General features: G+C 38.4%; 1 non-coding gene across 1 annotated transcript; it reads left to right on the top strand.

Moving 5' to 3' along the window:
• The first annotated feature begins 4,073 nt into the window (after positions 1-4,073).
• Positions 4,074-4,179, top strand: LOC140894202 (small nucleolar RNA R71). The gene has a single exon (XR_012153748.1). It is a non-coding gene; the product is annotated as a small nucleolar RNA R71 (small nucleolar RNA).
• Positions 4,180-16,836: the final 12,657 nt, after the last annotated feature.

Genomic DNA, 16,836 nt, shown 5'->3' with positions numbered 1-16,836 from the left:
TCTCCAAGATTTGCTTGATTTCCCGGTTAGAGATCTCCGCCTGGCCATTGTTTTGAGGATAGTATGCGCACGCCACCTTATGCCTAACACCATACTTCGTGAGCAAGGTATTAAAAATCTTATTGCAGAAATGCGTACCTTCATCACTGATTATTGCTCGTGGAGTTCCAAACCGCATGAAGATATTCTTTTGCAAAAATTTAACTACAACACGAGCGTCATTAGTCGAGGTGGCAATGGCTTCCACCCATTTCGAAACGTAATCAACTGCTAACAAAATATAAGTGTACCCAAAAGAAGGGGGAAAGGGACCCATAAAATCAATACCCCACATATCAAATAATTCTACTTCTAAAATATTTGTGAGGGGTAATTCATGCCTTCTTGAAATATTTCCCGTTCTTTGACACTTATCACATGATTTCACCAAGGTATAACTATCTTTAAACAACGTAGGCCAATAAAAACCAGATTGTAATACCTTAGCAGCAGTGCGGGTGGGTCCAAAATGTCCTCCATAGGGGGAGGAATGGCATTGTTCAAAGATTTCATTTGCCTCTTGCCCCGCCACACATCTCCGAATCACTTGATCGGCACAACGTTTGAAAACATAGGGATCATCCCACAAGTAGAACTTAATGTCATGGAAAAACTTCTTCTTTTGATGTCTATTCAACTCTGGAGGCATAGCACCACAAGACAAGAAATTTGCAATATCAGCAAACCATGGAATAAAGGAACTTACCTCAAAGATTTGTTCATCCGGAAACAATTCCTTTATGCTCTCCTCCTCCTTCACGTCTTCTAGCTCCAATCTTGACAAGTGATCAGCAACTTGATTTTCACTACCCTTCTTGTCCTTGATCTCAAAATCAAACTCTTGTAAAAGTAGAATCCACCTTATCAAGCGTGGCTTGGCATCATTTTTGGCAAACAAGTAGCGAATTGCTGCATGGTCAATAAAAACAACTACTTTAGTACCAATTAAATATGGACGAAATTTATCAAAAGCAAAGACTACTGCAAGCATCTCTTTTTCGGTGGTAGTGTAGTTTTGCTGTGCGGCGTCCATGGTGCGACTGGCGTAATATATAGCTCTGAAAATCTTATCTCTCCTTTGGCCTAATACCGCGCCCACTGCATAGTCACTAGCATCGCACATAAGCTCAAAGGGCTCCTTCCACTCTGGCACAATCATGATGGGTGCTGTGGTCAATCCCGTCTTGATCTTTTCAAATGCCTGCAAACAATCATCATAAAAAATGAATGTAGAATCTTTTTCAAGTAAATTACACAGAGGTTTTGTGATTTTAGAAAAATCCTTGATGAAACGCCGATAAAACCCTGCATGGCCTAAAAAACTTCTGATGCCCTTGATATTCTTCGGAGGTGGAAGCTTCTCTATTGCAACCACTTTGGCTCGATCCACCTCTAATCCATTGGATGACACTTTATGTCCAAGGACAATGCCCTCTTGAACCATGAAGTGACATTTTTCCCAGTTAAGAACTAAATTCTTTTCTTGGCACCTCTGCAAAACAAGAGACAGATTATGCAAGCAATGATCAAAAGAGGAGCCAAATACTGAAAAGTCATCCATAAACACTTCCATCACGTCCTCCACCATATCTGCAAAAATCGCCATCATACACCGCTGAAAAGTTGCAGGTGCATTACACAGTCCAAACGGCATCCTCCTGAAAGCAAACGTGCCATAGGGACACGTAAAGGTAGTCTTCTCCTGATCTTTTGGTGCTATAGCAATTTGATTATAGCCTGAATAACCATCTAAGAAACAGTAATAGCAATAACCAGCAAGTCTATCAAGCATTTGATCAATAAAAGGAAGTGGAAAATGATCTTTACGAGTAGCTTTATTCAACTTCCTATAATCTATACAAACTCGCCAGCCAGTTACTGTACGTGTGGAGATTACCTCATTATTCTCGTTCTTAACCACAGTAATCCCACCCTTCTTAGGCACCACTTGAACAGGAGATACCCAACTACTGTCAGAAATAGCATAAATCACTCCCGCATTCAACAGCTTTAACACTTCTTTCTTAACTACCTCTTTCATGGCGGGATTCGACCTTCTCTGATGATCAACATAAGGAGTATACGACTCTTCCATCAAAATTTTATGCATGCAAATTGTTGGACTAATACCCTTAATGTCAGAAATTGACCATCCTAGAGCGGTTTTAAAATTTCTCAAAACTCTCAACAACTTATATTTTTCGACAGCTGACAAATGCGCAGATATAATAACAGGACAAGTAGAATTTTCACCAAGAAATTTATAACATAAGTGCGCAGGCAATGCTTTCAGATCATGAGTTTCAGGGGATACCTCTAGTGCACTATTTTCCAAAGTTTCAGATTCCTTAGACCTCACCATTTTTTCTTTCGGAGCGCTGTCTAGGAATACTTTTTGTTCATGTAACTCCCAATCCTCTTCCTTCTCAACCATCTCGTCCGCCACCAAACATCGTTCGAGCGGATCCGTACTTTCTACACATGAAAAAGAGTTATGAGAATCAATAATTTCAATGCTCTTACATGTACTTACCTCATTTGGGCCCCTCATGGTGTGATAAATATTAAAAATCACCGCTTCACCACCAACTCGAAGTGTGAGTTCTCCCTTGTGTACATCGATCAATGCGCGTGCAGTAGCTAGAAAAGGTCTCCCAAAAATTAAGGGAGTTTCTTCATCTTCATCCATGTCCAAAATCACGAAATCTGCTGGAAATATGAACTTATCGACCTTTACCAAAACATCCTCCACAATACCCTGTGGGTATGTGATACTCCGATCCGCCAGCTGTAATGTGATGGTGGTCGCCCTGACTTATCCAAGCTCCAAAGTCCTGTAAACAGAAAAAGGCATTAAATTTATACTGGCTCCTAAATCACATAAAGCTCTATTTACCTTAGAACCACCAATAAAATAAGGGATAGTAAAACTCCCTGGATCCTTCAACTTTTGTAGCAATTTTTTCTGCAGGATTGCGCTACATTCTTCTGTCAAATTCACCACTTCGTTGTCCTGCAATCTCCTCTTCTTAGACATTACATCTTTGATGAATTTTTCATAATTAGGCATTTGTTCGAAGGCATCTGCAAATGGAATATTGATGTGTATCTTCTTGAAGATATCTAGAAACTTGGAAAATTGCTCATCAAGTGCCTTCTTCTTAAACCGTTGTGGATAAGGAAGTTGTGTCTTGTACATCGGTTTAGATTCAGCTTCCTTCTTGGGCTCTTCAACCACAATTTCTTCAGTCAATGGTTCTTTACTTTCTTTGGCTTTGCTCTGCTCTTTCTCTTCTAACTTCTTCCCACTTCTCAACTCAACTACTTTGCATTGCTCTTTTGGATTCACTTCAGTATTGCTGGGAAACTGTCCTCTGTTTTGATCCGTCAAAGCATTTGCAAGCTTTCCAATCTGTGTCTCCATGGATTTCATCATAGCTCCCAAACTACACATGTGTGTCTCCATGCTATCCACTCGAGTTTCAGTCCTCGACATCCGCTTGTTAGATTCAGTAACAAATGTAGACACCACATCCTCCAATGATGCTTTACCTTCCCCTTGATTTGTATTGAATCCCGGAGGGGGTTTCAACACATTCTTGTTGTTGGCATAAGAAAAGTTTTCAAGGTTACGTAAACCAGGATGATAAGTATTAGGAGGAGGGTTACCTCGATAGTTTCCATAGCCTCTGGGATTGATATATTGAGCTTCCTCAGGTGGATGAGATTCATCTATGGCAACCGACACACCTGCAGGTTCTGCGATATTCACCTTGTTCAGAGAAGTCACTTGTGTACTCAACGCAGATAGTTGTGCAGTAATGGATATAAGAGGATCCACACTGTACACTCCTTTCTTGACTCCCATACGTTCAGATGGCCATTGATAACTATTGATAGTCATCTGTTCCAGCATATCATAAGCCTGAATGGGATCCTTGGCAAATATGGTACCTCCAGCAGCAGAGTCCACAGACATTCTTGTAGGCGTATTCAATCCATTGTAGAAAAACTCTATTTCTTCCCAATCTGCAAAATTATGATTAGGACAACGCCTTAACAAATCTTTGTACCTTTCCCATGCCTCGTATAGTTGTTCTGAATCATGCTGTTGAAAGGTACTGATCTCAATCTTTAGCTGGGTTGCCTTGGATGGTGGAAAGAATTTCTCTAAGAATTTCACAGCCATGCCCTCCCAAGTTGTTATGCGTCCTAGTGGCAATGACTGCAGCCAACTCCGTGCTTTGTCCCTAAGAGAAAAAGGAAACAAACGTAAGCGTATTGTATCCTCACAAACACCATTTATTTTAACAGTATCAGTAATCTCTAGAAAATTGCGCAAGTGTAAATGAGGATCAGCTGTGGCAGTTCCATTGAATTGGTTCTGCTGAACCATGTTGATTAAGGCTGGCTTCAACTCGAAGTTGTTGGCATTTATTGTCCCTCTAGCGATTCCAGAATAGTGAGCCTGGATCGTTGGCCTGAAATGATCTCTAATTGGCACCAAAGGCAATTCATTGACATCTTCTTCAGCCATGTTTAATTGTTCTTCTCTCCTAGCTTTTCTCAAAGCTCTTGCAGTTCGTTCAATCTCTGGATCAAAGAGCAAAGAATTCTCACTTTGAGATCTTCGCATAAACTGCAATTAAGAACAATAGCAATTTATTAGTACTTAAATTAAAATAAAAAAAACTCTAAATTAAAACTTCGACTAATTGGTAACAAGATTAAAAAATAATCAAAATTACTCCCCGGCAACGGCGCCAAAAACATGTTGTGAAATTTCCTCGCAAGCGTACGAGTGTCAAGTTTTAGTATAGTGAAAGAGAGAGTGTCGATCCCACAGGGAGTAAAATGAAAAGATTCAATACTTGTAATTAAAATAGTCTTAATTTTATCTAGAAAATCAAACTTCAAGAGTTTTGCAGAATAAATAAAATAAATAAATAGAAAATATTCAGCTCACACACACACAAATTTTGAGGAATTATCAATCAGAGAAAAATAGTCCAGAGGTTTTGATTTCACTTGGTCTCGACAATATTCAATCCTAATTAATCTATTTTATGAATTTCCTTCGATTAATAACCAAAAACACTTAGATTATTCTATTCTCCTCTCCCGAGCAACAAATAGAGTGTATCAACTTATAATTCGATTTCAATATCCCTATTAGAAATCGAGATGTAGTGATATGTGTAAAACGATGTTCCTTAAAGGTTCTATTAAAGCTATATACTCTCCCGAGCTATATAAACAATTAACAGTGTAGTTCCTATTGATCCTACTCAAAATCCCCTCTCCCGAGCAATGATTCTAAGTAAATATAACAACTCAATTTATGGCAAATAAATTAAGAAGACATTCAATTCTAGAAACACAATTAATCTATAGAAATTCAATTTATTAAAATCAAAGATTCATGAATATGTCTCAACCAAGCTACGTCAACCTCTAGACTAGAAAAGTTTAGTTCATGCTTGAATTCAATAAAAACCAAATAATGTTTAATATCTCAAACATAATTCAACAATCAAAAAAAAATAAAAAGAAGAAACAAAGCCGTAGTCTTTCTTCCGTGTTCGGTCGAAAAGTCTTCGTCTTCGTTCCAAGCAATCTTCAGTTCTTCAACTCCAAAAAACTCACAGAAGTGCTCTCTCGAATATTGTGTGTATTGGTGGCTGATAGATCCTTCCTATGACTCCGAAAAATCCCTTAAATATGACCTAACAATCGTCCAAAAAAAATACCAAAGATATCCCCAAAGTTTCCATAAACAATCGGACTCTAATATTCCAAACAGACGACGGCGCGGGCGCGCTGAAAATAGGGCGGGCGCCCTCTCAACTCGCAAAACATACTTTTAAAAATTCCTCAACGGCGCGGGCGCGCCTAGGGTCAGCGCGGGCGCGCTCTCAGCTCGACTCTTTATCTTGAACTCTTCAGTAACAGCGCGGGCGCGCCTAAGGATAGGGCGGGCGCGCCTCTAGATCGAACTCAACCTTTTTTCTTCACTTTTCCAACTCTTGAATGTCCTTGTAAACTTCCATCTTGTAAGCTTATTTCCACTTGAACACATCAAAATCCATAACTTCCTACAAACACAAAAACAACAACAATTTCACGCAATATCTACCAATAAATTCCAAAAGTCAAGTACAACCATATACAAATTAAGTGCACAAAATGCACTTATCAGTCAATTTCTGGGAGACAGACTTATTTCATGGTCCAGTAAGAAGCAAACATCAATTGCCACCTCTACCACTGAAGCAAAATACCTAGCAGCTGGCAGTTGTTGTGCTCAAATACTTTGGATACAACAACAGCTTAGAGACTATGGAATACAGTCAAGTGAAGCCCCTATATTTTGCAACACTAGTGCCATTGCAAGCAACAGACATCTTCATCAAGCCACTATCGGATGCTAAGTTTTCTTATTTTCGTAATGTACTTGGTTTAATAGAGTTAAGTTAAGACAAGCATGAGTTAGGGGGAATACTGCATTTCATTAGAATAATTTCATTACATTCGGCGTTTACAACATTTTACAATAACCCCTACTGCGTCTATACTCGTAATTAGCGGCAGAGATCCTGGTCCTCATCTCGTGACTCCACTCGATCATCCAGTGAGAGAGTGAACCTTGACCGCTGCAGACATCATTCTCAAAGCAGATGTTCTGCATCTCGTCTCTCTCTGCCAAAAGCATCAAGAGTCTCACAGCAGAAGGCCTTAGCACATCAATAGTGCTCTGGGTATGCAAGGTAAGTTTTCATCGCAGCAAGCCCTCAGCAACTCATGGATCCATCAGAGCTAACCAGTTGGCAGGTTGCGATGTATCCCTTCCAAAAGAAGCCAGATACGCATGCCCCTCACTATGACTCTACTTCTGTACAAGGATTTTCTTCTTTCAAAATCAAACTCAACCATCACTATTTGCTCTATATTTTGAACTAAGTTATGTTTTTCTTTTCTGATCAAAGGCACCATATTTATAAGCAAGGAAATCACAAGGCCAAAGGTCAAGTAGGCCAACAGTTACCTACACTGAATCATCGAGAATACCTTTACAAGATATTAGCATAGACCTTGGATAAGCATACTTTATCGATATTTGTGTACCTTGAATTTATTGAAATATTAAAATAGTCACTATTTGCATCATACTTATTCTGATTATTATTATCCTTTCCCGAGTTTCCCGACTCTAACTCATAATCATCTACATCCGCCTCTTTTAGTCACATCGTTCTTAATGCTAGAGACATCTGTTATGTGATTTGGCGTGATGATGATATCTTCTACGATACTTATACAAATAATCAGCAGATAATGCACAAAATATTTTTTTTACTTCAAATTGAAATTTTTACAGGAGGTTTCGATTACATTAAAGCCTCGAAGGCTGCTATCGCCTTAGCTATCTCCATCTCTACTGCATTCTTCCATGTTAGCATGAAGAACGTAAGCTCTTTGGTAGGAGAGCAAACGTAGCTGATGTCCTTCGAACGAATGCGCTCTAGTCCGTTAAGCTCCTTAAAGAGAAAGAGCAATAACACGCCCTCATGACTGAAGATCGTCACCGGATCACTCGACCCAAGCTTTTCTTCATACTGCCACATCTGGGCAGCATAGTCTCTCTCTAGATTCATCAAATCTTGTGGATGAACAGTAGAAATATGGAGACGCAACTCCTCAATCGCCTACCATTCTTTAACAACTTGACCAAACACCATATCTTCATATTCGCGAGATCTCACCCTGGTCAAAGCAGCGTTGAGCTCTTCAGCAAAATCTCCTCCAGGGACCGGCATCTTATCGTTCTATAGATTATGAGTGCATTTTGATTAACCGACTAATTTATTGTTTTCATATTTATAGACACCCAAGGAAAATGAAGAGTTGGAAGATATCGATTAAAATTATCCACTGATACGCCTACACGTCAAATGATATCTCTGGACCTGACGACGTATTCGAAACGCCACCAATCTTGATGTCAGACAATCAAGAATGATTACAGACATTGGACTTTGGAACTAACCGCCTTTTATTTATTATATTATATTTAACTTTATTTTATCGCATTTTGTGTTTTACTTTTCAAAACTCAAAATTCAAAATCTTCAGTGATGTGTACAACACTCGCAGCCACTCTCACACTCAACGCAAACTTATATGTTTTTGAAGCTAATCTTGTATCAACCCCTTACGTCTTTCTTCCAAAAATATTAATCCTAGTTTTTTTATTGCAGAACTCCTCAAGATGTCCATCAGGAAAACTTGCCTGGCAATAAACTTTGACGAAGTGCACTCCATCAAGAACTCTGAAATTTTTGTGATGTTCAACATGATTGAAGCTTCAGGACTTCGCAAATTTCTCAGTTCTGGATCTATGGTCAACTACGATCTAGTCAAAGAATTCTTTGAATTCGCCGAACTGCATCATGGAAGCATCATTTGCATCATCAAGGGACGAAAGATAGAATTCAATCAACATTTTTTGGTGATACATTTGACCTGCCCACAGTGGTTTGATGAAATGTGCAGACCTACCGGATGGTAATACCGATCACTGGGCAGCTCAGTTCATATTGGATGGAGCACTTATCAAAGTCAACGGTCTCAAACAGAGCTTGAATCTAGCATATCAACTGTTAGCCAACATCATCGCAAAGACACTCTTAGCAAAGGCTGGATCTTATGACAAGGTCACTCTCGAAAAACTTTAGTACATGGCCTCAATAGCCTCCCAGTTGAACTTCAACTGGTCATCCATTCTCTACTCTGCTCTCTGCGAGATGATTTGAGGCAAAGGACAATCCAAAGGCTTTGCACTACAGATTTGTCATCTTTTTGCAGCATTAGGTGTGGACTCCTCAGCTTTTGAAGCCCTACATGTCTCTAAATGGCTCAATGCAGTCACTATCCCCTTATTCTTGCAAAAGAATCAAGTGACCACTGATCAATTAAGGACTATCAAATGGGAGATCGGGGCAGAACAACAAGCTGCTATGAGTACTGCAGCTCTTCAACTTAAACGTCCTCGACCTATCAGACGCACTATAATTGTGGATTCTGACCTTGATGATGAGGTTAGTGACAATGCTCCTCTGGTTCAGGTTTTTTGCTAGCTCTTCTCCCTCTCCAAAGAAGAAAATGGCTTTCAAGCCATCTCAACAGAAACCAAAGAGGATCAAGCTGTTATCAACCATTCACACTCCAACTGGTCAGCTGACAGCAGCACCGGTTGAAGTCTTTGCATCAATGATACTTCCTACTCAAACAGTTCCTATTCCTCAGCCGACATCCAAGCCAGCTGAAAGCACCATAGTTACTGTTGTACCTCTTTCAGTGGAGATGCCCATTTCATCGGTCGATGCAGTCTGCACCATCTGTTAGCAAATTCTAAGGACTCAGGATCTGGTTGTAAGAACCCAAGTACCTCCACTAAAAGGAATCACTCTCAACGAACCAACGTCCTCAGCACTCAACACAACCTCTACCGATCTTCAGGGAAAAGGAAAAGGAATCTTCATCCCACCTCCAAAAGCCCAATACATAGGCAAAATGGAGGTCATCATCATCATTTTCAACATTCTAAGGGTTGTACGATTCAGACTTCAGGAATTTGATGAATGGGTAAACTATCGCAACAACGCTTCACATTCTCAGATTCTGCATGAGAGCAAGCTGGAATACCTCTCCAAGTTAGAGGACAAAATGTTCATTCTTACAGCTACCTCAAATCTTGAGATCGCACTCAGCAGATAAAAATTGGTTGACGTCCAGCTCCGTGATAGCCTCGCCCGATACATTTTTTCTAAAAGAGAAGAGAACTATCAACCGATGAGCAAGACTGCCAAGGATGACAGTAAAGTCATCTTATGTCTTAAGCAGTCAGTCGATGTCACTGACATCTTTTTACGGGAATATCGGCTAAAGCATTTCATTTCTCTACCGAACGATGAATACGAGCGCGCATTTCGAGCAAAAGTACAAGCGATGATTCCAATTCTGGATTCTCACGATAACTCAGAACCGTCTGATTTCATATTCACAGCAGAGGAATAGGACTTCATAGCGGCACAAGAAGAATGTCCTTCGACATACTTCTCCTTTGCCTTCTCTTCTGCCGAACAGACAACATCAAGTATTGTACATGTTTCAGAACCTCAACTGATCGAACCAATTACATCAGTTGCTGATGATTCTCTTCTTGAGATCCCACTCACCTCAGTCTCAGACATTATGAAGGCCATATTTGACGAAGTTCAGCCTACATCTCCTATTCATGAGTATCACTCGGCTGATTCCTCTTCGAACCCGACTGTTACAGCATCGCAGCCAACTAGTCCTGTCAGTCCAATTGACCAGGAGATTACGGTCGATGTACCATCATCCTTGAACACAAAAACCATCACACCTCCAAGAACAAAGCATTTCATCTCATCCTCTATCACGAATACTGCCAATGATCAAGCAATTACGCTCAATGCGACAGGAGATGCAATTGACAAACATGCTCCAACTTTAGTTGTTGAACCAAAATATACAACTTATGCTTTGGAACGCATCATAGATGAACTTCGTTCCACAACGCAGAGTCTTAGCAATCGCATCCAAGGACAAGATGCTGGTATTGCAAACTCCAGATCCGCGATTATGTCTTGTCTAAACAGTCTATCTTATGAGCTCGGCCAATGTGTTACTGAACTACAAAAATACAAAGAACGCAATCTTTGAGCTATGGATACCATTGCCGAACAAGTTTCACAAACTGTTCATCGCAAAAATGAGCACACCTCCACTCAAATATCAGTTCTTCAAGCTGATTTGACTGCTCACATTGACTCCCGTATTGACTCCTTCCAAACCACCGTCGGTGCACAACTTGGCGAGATTATTTCTCATCTTAACCGTGGTGATGTCAAAAAGGGGGAAGTATCCAGAAAATCAGTTGACACCGAATGCCAAAGGAAATGAGGTATATTTACTTTGTTTCAGCAACGTAGGTGTAATATGGTTTTTATTGCGTTTTATCAATAATTGCTTGTAAACATGATATGCATCAATGCAATTCATCTTTGCAATGAATTCATTTCGTAAATTCTTGTCATAATGAATTTTGGGGCCTAGGTTTTGTCATCACCAAAAAGGAAGAAATTGTTGAATCTTGAATTTTGGTGATAACAAAACAATACATCGTTGTTTTAGAATGACCGTCATTTACTTGTATGCACAGGTAATCTACCGACGTCAAGACATCAGCTGACCAAGAGATATCAACTGGAATAAGCTGTATCAGCTGATCAAATAATGTTAACCATTACTTGTCAACCGAGCGAGACATATCTTCCAGCTAAGATATCTACTGAACTTTGAAGGTGGTCAGCTACACGCTACATTTAGAAGTCATAGATTCCCAGTTCTCGGAAAGTTGACAAGACAACTTAAATGCAAATGAAGAAGCATTTAAGGAGCCGTCTGATAAAGTGAGAAAACCATAAATAGCATTTAATGTGAGCGACACATTGAATAGACAATTAAAAGTGCTTCTAGTACAAGATATTCAGAAGATATTATTAATATCTGACATCAGACGCTTTACTACCATTGAACAGAAGAGAAATACGTTGGAGAAAATTGATATAAATATCAGAGTCTTTCTACAAATAAGAAGGCCACGATTACAAATAATTTGCATACTTGAGCTCTTGAATCTACTTTGAATACTCAACCGCTCATTCAACCCTTAGCTAAAAAGCATATCCGAACTACAAGGAGATCTTTTCATGGGTCACTCAAATCCAGCTGTTGTTTGAAGAACACCATCTGCTACAAGGATTTGAGAGTCTAAGTCTTCAAGAAACTTAGACTTTTATCATCACCAACTAAAGAAAAGTTTTATAAGAGCTTTTAATCTTATCACTGTGAATCTAGGAGTTCCATCTTGGGCATTGGATAAGTCCTAACTTGGATCAGGTGTATTGCAGACATTGTAATAACCAAAGTCTTCTAGTGAATCCTTCCAAGGTGGAAGAATGGGTGACGTAGGAGATTGAGCTCCGAACATCCAGAAACATATTTGTGTGTATTTACGTTACTGCATTACAATATTCCATTACTATCATCTAGCATATTAAGAGTTGTTTCCGCACTATCATAAGTAGCTCTTATACTTCTAGCAAGCTAACAAAAAATCGGTTGAGTAAAATAACATTTGCTCAATCACATTGCATTATAGTTAAAGATTATCATAAGTGTGTATTCACACCCCCACCCCCCCTCTACAAACACATTTGATCCCCAAAATGGGCTCTAGGCCCCAAAGAGTTACTTGGTCGGAAGGAAAAAAGTTCATGTTCCTCTTGATGTTTTTCTCTGCTTGGCGACAATGGTTCACCAACACCTCATAGACGTCTGATTGTCGTTGATAGCTACCCGATGATGAATCTCCGGTTGATACCTTGCAATAAAATATCATACTTGGCCTCCGAACTGGTGGCCACATACGGACAATATGGCAACAACTCAAATAAATTATGTTGGTACTCGTCAATCGACATGTTTCACCAATGGAAGAGCTTCCTCCTGCAGTTGAGATGACAGAAAATTCAGGGTAAAATGGGTACTTAAGTGTAGGTAGTTTTTGGGACAATTGGGGAGACTTGTATGGTGATGGTGACTTGGAAGCATCACCAGTCTTTGTTTGTGCTTCTTCTTTTGATTCAGTTTCATCGGAGTCAGAGATACCTTCCTCAATCTCTTTCATCATTACTTCACCTCATCATTTATAGCTTCAAGATGTTCTCAGAGCTTGAGTTTTGGCAGGTTTAAGTCATTTCTCATCAACTGGATAACCATGGAGATATGATGAACATCCATTTCTAGTTGAGAAATTACTGCATCTTCAGCAGTCTGAGTTGTAGACATAACAATTTCCATTTTTATGTGAATCAAAGCCATGGGTAAAGGAATTCACCCTAAATCCATGCATTAATATAAATCAAATAAACCAAGTGCATTTCTGAAAAAGGAAAACTTAGCGTCCGACAATGGTTTAGTGAAAATGTCGGCATTTTGGAGATCTATAGATATGTGTTCTAGTTTGATCTCTTTCTTCATGACATGATCTCTTATGAAATGATGCCTAATGTCAATATTCTTGGTTCTTGAGTGCAACACTGGATTGTAAGTTATAGAAATGGCACTGGTGTGGTCACAAAATATAAGAGCCTCTTCATACTGGATCCCATAATATCTTAATTGTTGTTGAATCCATAAGATTTGAGCACAGCAGCTCCCAGCTACAAGGTATTTGGCTTCAGCGGTCGAAGTTGCAATAGAATTTTGTTTTTTGCTAAACCAAGATATTATCCTTTCTCCAAGAAATTGGCATGAGACACTTGTATTCTTTCTGTTAATCATGCACCCTGCATAGTCTGCATCAGTATAACCAGTTAGATTAAAACTTGAGTCTTTGGGATACCAAAAACCCACATTAACAGTTCCTTTTAAATATTTTAGGATACGCTTAGCTCCCATCATACACATCTCGAACTTATCCTTCATAATAAGCTTGGAAAACCTTTCACATAATTTAGGGTTAATTAACCCAAAAATAATGTCATCAACATATATCTACACTAGCAAGTTATGATCTTTTTTATATATTTAAAAAGAGTTTTATCAACAGTTCTTATAACAAAATCATGATCAATAAGGAATTTGAGAAGGGTGTCATACCAAGCTCTAGGGGCTTGTTTTCAACCATATAAAGCTTTGTCTAGATGAAAAAAAATAAGAATGAGTTGGATTGACAAAACCTGGTTTCTCAACATATACTTTTTCTTGAACTAGGTCATTTGGAAAAGAGGACGTGACATCCATTTGACAGACTTTAAAGTTTTTGAAAGCATCATAGGCAAGAAAAATTCTAATGGCTTCCAGTCTTGCAACTAGTGCAAATGACTTATCAAAGTCAATGCTTTCTTCCTGCCTGTATCCTTGGGTTGTCGACACTACAACAAAAATACTCAAACACAACACTTAAAAGACAACGTTTTTTGTGAAAAGCATTGTCTTTTTTTAAAAGACAATGCTTTTTGTGATAAACGTTGTCTTTATATATTTTTTATTCATCAAAGACAACGCTTATTTTAAAAAGCGTTGTCTATAAGCGTTTTTTTTAGATAAAAGACAACGCTTTTAAAAAGCATTGTATTTGAGCGTTTTTTTCCTATGTATAACAACACTTTTTAAAAAGTGTCGTAGAAAAACTATTTTTTTTTAATTTTAAATAAAACTTAAAAAATAAATAATAATACACCTTACCCTTAACGTTGAAAAAATAAGTCCAAAATCCCCAAACCCCTACGCGATTTCTACCCTCCCTTTCTCTTCTTGTCCTCTTTCGATTTCCAGATCTGCTTTTCCATTTCAATTTTTGTTGCTCTTGCTCGATTCATCTGACAATTTTTTAAGTGACCTTCGACAAGCCCACCTCATATCTGTTGTACTCGCTCGGGCCGCCGGGACGATTGCTATGCCCTTGTCGAACATCAAGATAGGCCCGCCGGGACGATTGCTACACTACAGGTGAACACCGCAAAAATATTAACTTCTTGTAGCTCTTGTAGTTGACGAGATTCTTCATTGATGGATTACCTTTCACGTTTGAAAAAATAAACCCAAAATACCCAAACCCTTGTCGCGATTTCTCCCCCTCCTTTTTGCTCTCTTTCGATTCCAACTATGCTTTACATCATTTGTTGATTTTTGTTGCTTTTGTAGTTGACGAGCTACAGACTTTCCCGATTACCTTGCTCGGTACTTGGCAACTCCGCAGACGTGCAGTGGCAGGTCGGTCGATTGTTCCTTGTATCGCGATTTTTTGATTTTTTTTCTTTACTTTAAGGTCATGTTCTTCTGAGTGAGCTTCGATGATAGTATGTGACATACTGCCTTTTTCAAAAAATTGTCAAAGCTTGTGGTGTAGCCAAAGTTGGTCTAACAGGAGCATTGCCCCTCCTCCAAACTTATTTTGTTAGAAGCTTATATAATTATATGTATTACACATGAACAAGATAACGGTTTTGCATGTTGTTTCAAATGGGAAGATCAAGTTATTTTTGTTTGAGAATACTTTGTGGTTTAGTTTTCACCATTTAAATTCTATGGAGCCTACATGAATGGATAACTCAAGATCGTGCCAAAATATAGCACTTTGTATCGATGAAAGTTAGAAACTATTATTTTAGAACAGTCTCTGAAGAATGTACTAATCAGTAGGATAAATGTTCCTAGCTGCTATTTTTGATACTTGTTTCTTTTAGTTTATTATTGTCACGGTGCCTGCAGATTTGCAATGAAGTGGTAGTGGCTGGACTCTTGAATGCAACACTGGCCATTCCTCATTTTGATATTTGGAAGGATCCTAGGCAAGTATGATTTACTATGTCGTATTAATCAAATTGTTTGGAAATTTATAGACTTAGCAATGGTATGTGCTTTAATTGCTGTATATTGACTTCCTCTCTTCGATACTTTACAGTGAGTTTTTTGATATTTATGACGAGGATCACTTTATATCCACACTTAAAGATTATGTTACGCTGGTTCATGATTTCCTAAAGCTTTGACTGAGAATTATGACTTTAACATCAGTGATATTCCAAATTTTTGAGTCTATGCTGGACATCTGCTCGGTATTATTTGGATGAGGTTTATCCTGTCTTGCAAGAAAACAAGTATGAAGTAATGATGCCTTTTCCTGATGGAGAGTAATTAAGATAATCTTGATTCCTAAATTTTATCCATTTTTTCATGTGTTGGGTAATTCTGGGGGCTGTTCCACATGTTTTGTCTAATCTATTAATTAGTGATATCTTATTTCTTTCATTTGAGCATTTACAAAACAATACTATCGAGCACCTATATTATATTATATATAAAAAAATATATAGATTAGTTTCTATAAAAGAGTTTTTAATAAAATAATTGTTTAAATATGAGATCATTGTAGCTATTTTAAAATTTAATTATGGTGCTTTACAATGGTTTTTTGTGTTCTTGTTCTTTCCACGTGTTTTCGGGCCGGGCACCGTCGAACACTACTGCACTTGTAGTAACCTTTGAAATTATTTGTTTTGTAATGCCCCAAAATTATATTAATGGACTTTATTTGAGATAATCAGAGATTTTAGAAGTCGAGGGCCGATTCGATTTTGATCAGGGACTAAAATACAATTTTTAGAATTATTAGGGACTAAAATGCAATAAATGTTTTTGTTAGATATTTAAGAGACATTTGACTTTCTTTTCACTCCAATCCCTTCCCCTCCATCGGTTCCTCTCCATTGAAGGCGTGAGAAAGCTTCCCCAAGCTTTTGTGATTTCCATTTTAGCTCGATCCGTCCGTTGGAATTTGATCTGAAGTTGATATCTGCGATCACAGCGACGAGTGCTCCATTTGGAAGTAAGTTTATCTTATTTTTGAGAGGTTTGAATTTTTGGTTGTCTTTAGAATTGATTTATATTTGGAGAGGATGATTATGAGATAGCTGTGATAGTATATCTAAGACGGTTCGAAGAAATAACGACGATTTGAATTGATATGATTTTTGTTGTTAATTTTGAAAATTGTAGCTTTTAGATTTGAAGGATTTGAATTGTTTTGATGATATTGAGATGATATTGAGTTTATTGGATTGTTGAATTACTGTCCGTGTTTCCGGTTTGATCAGTTTATAGCCGTTATGCCGTCAGTTTGAGTTTTGGATATCGTTTCGA

This window comes from Henckelia pumila, chromosome 3 (genome assembly GCF_033568475.1).
Source record: "Henckelia pumila isolate YLH828 chromosome 3, ASM3356847v2, whole genome shotgun sequence".
Lineage (NCBI taxonomy): Eukaryota > Viridiplantae > Streptophyta > Magnoliopsida > Lamiales > Gesneriaceae > Henckelia > Henckelia pumila.
This window is presented reverse-complemented; position numbering and strand designations above follow the sequence as displayed.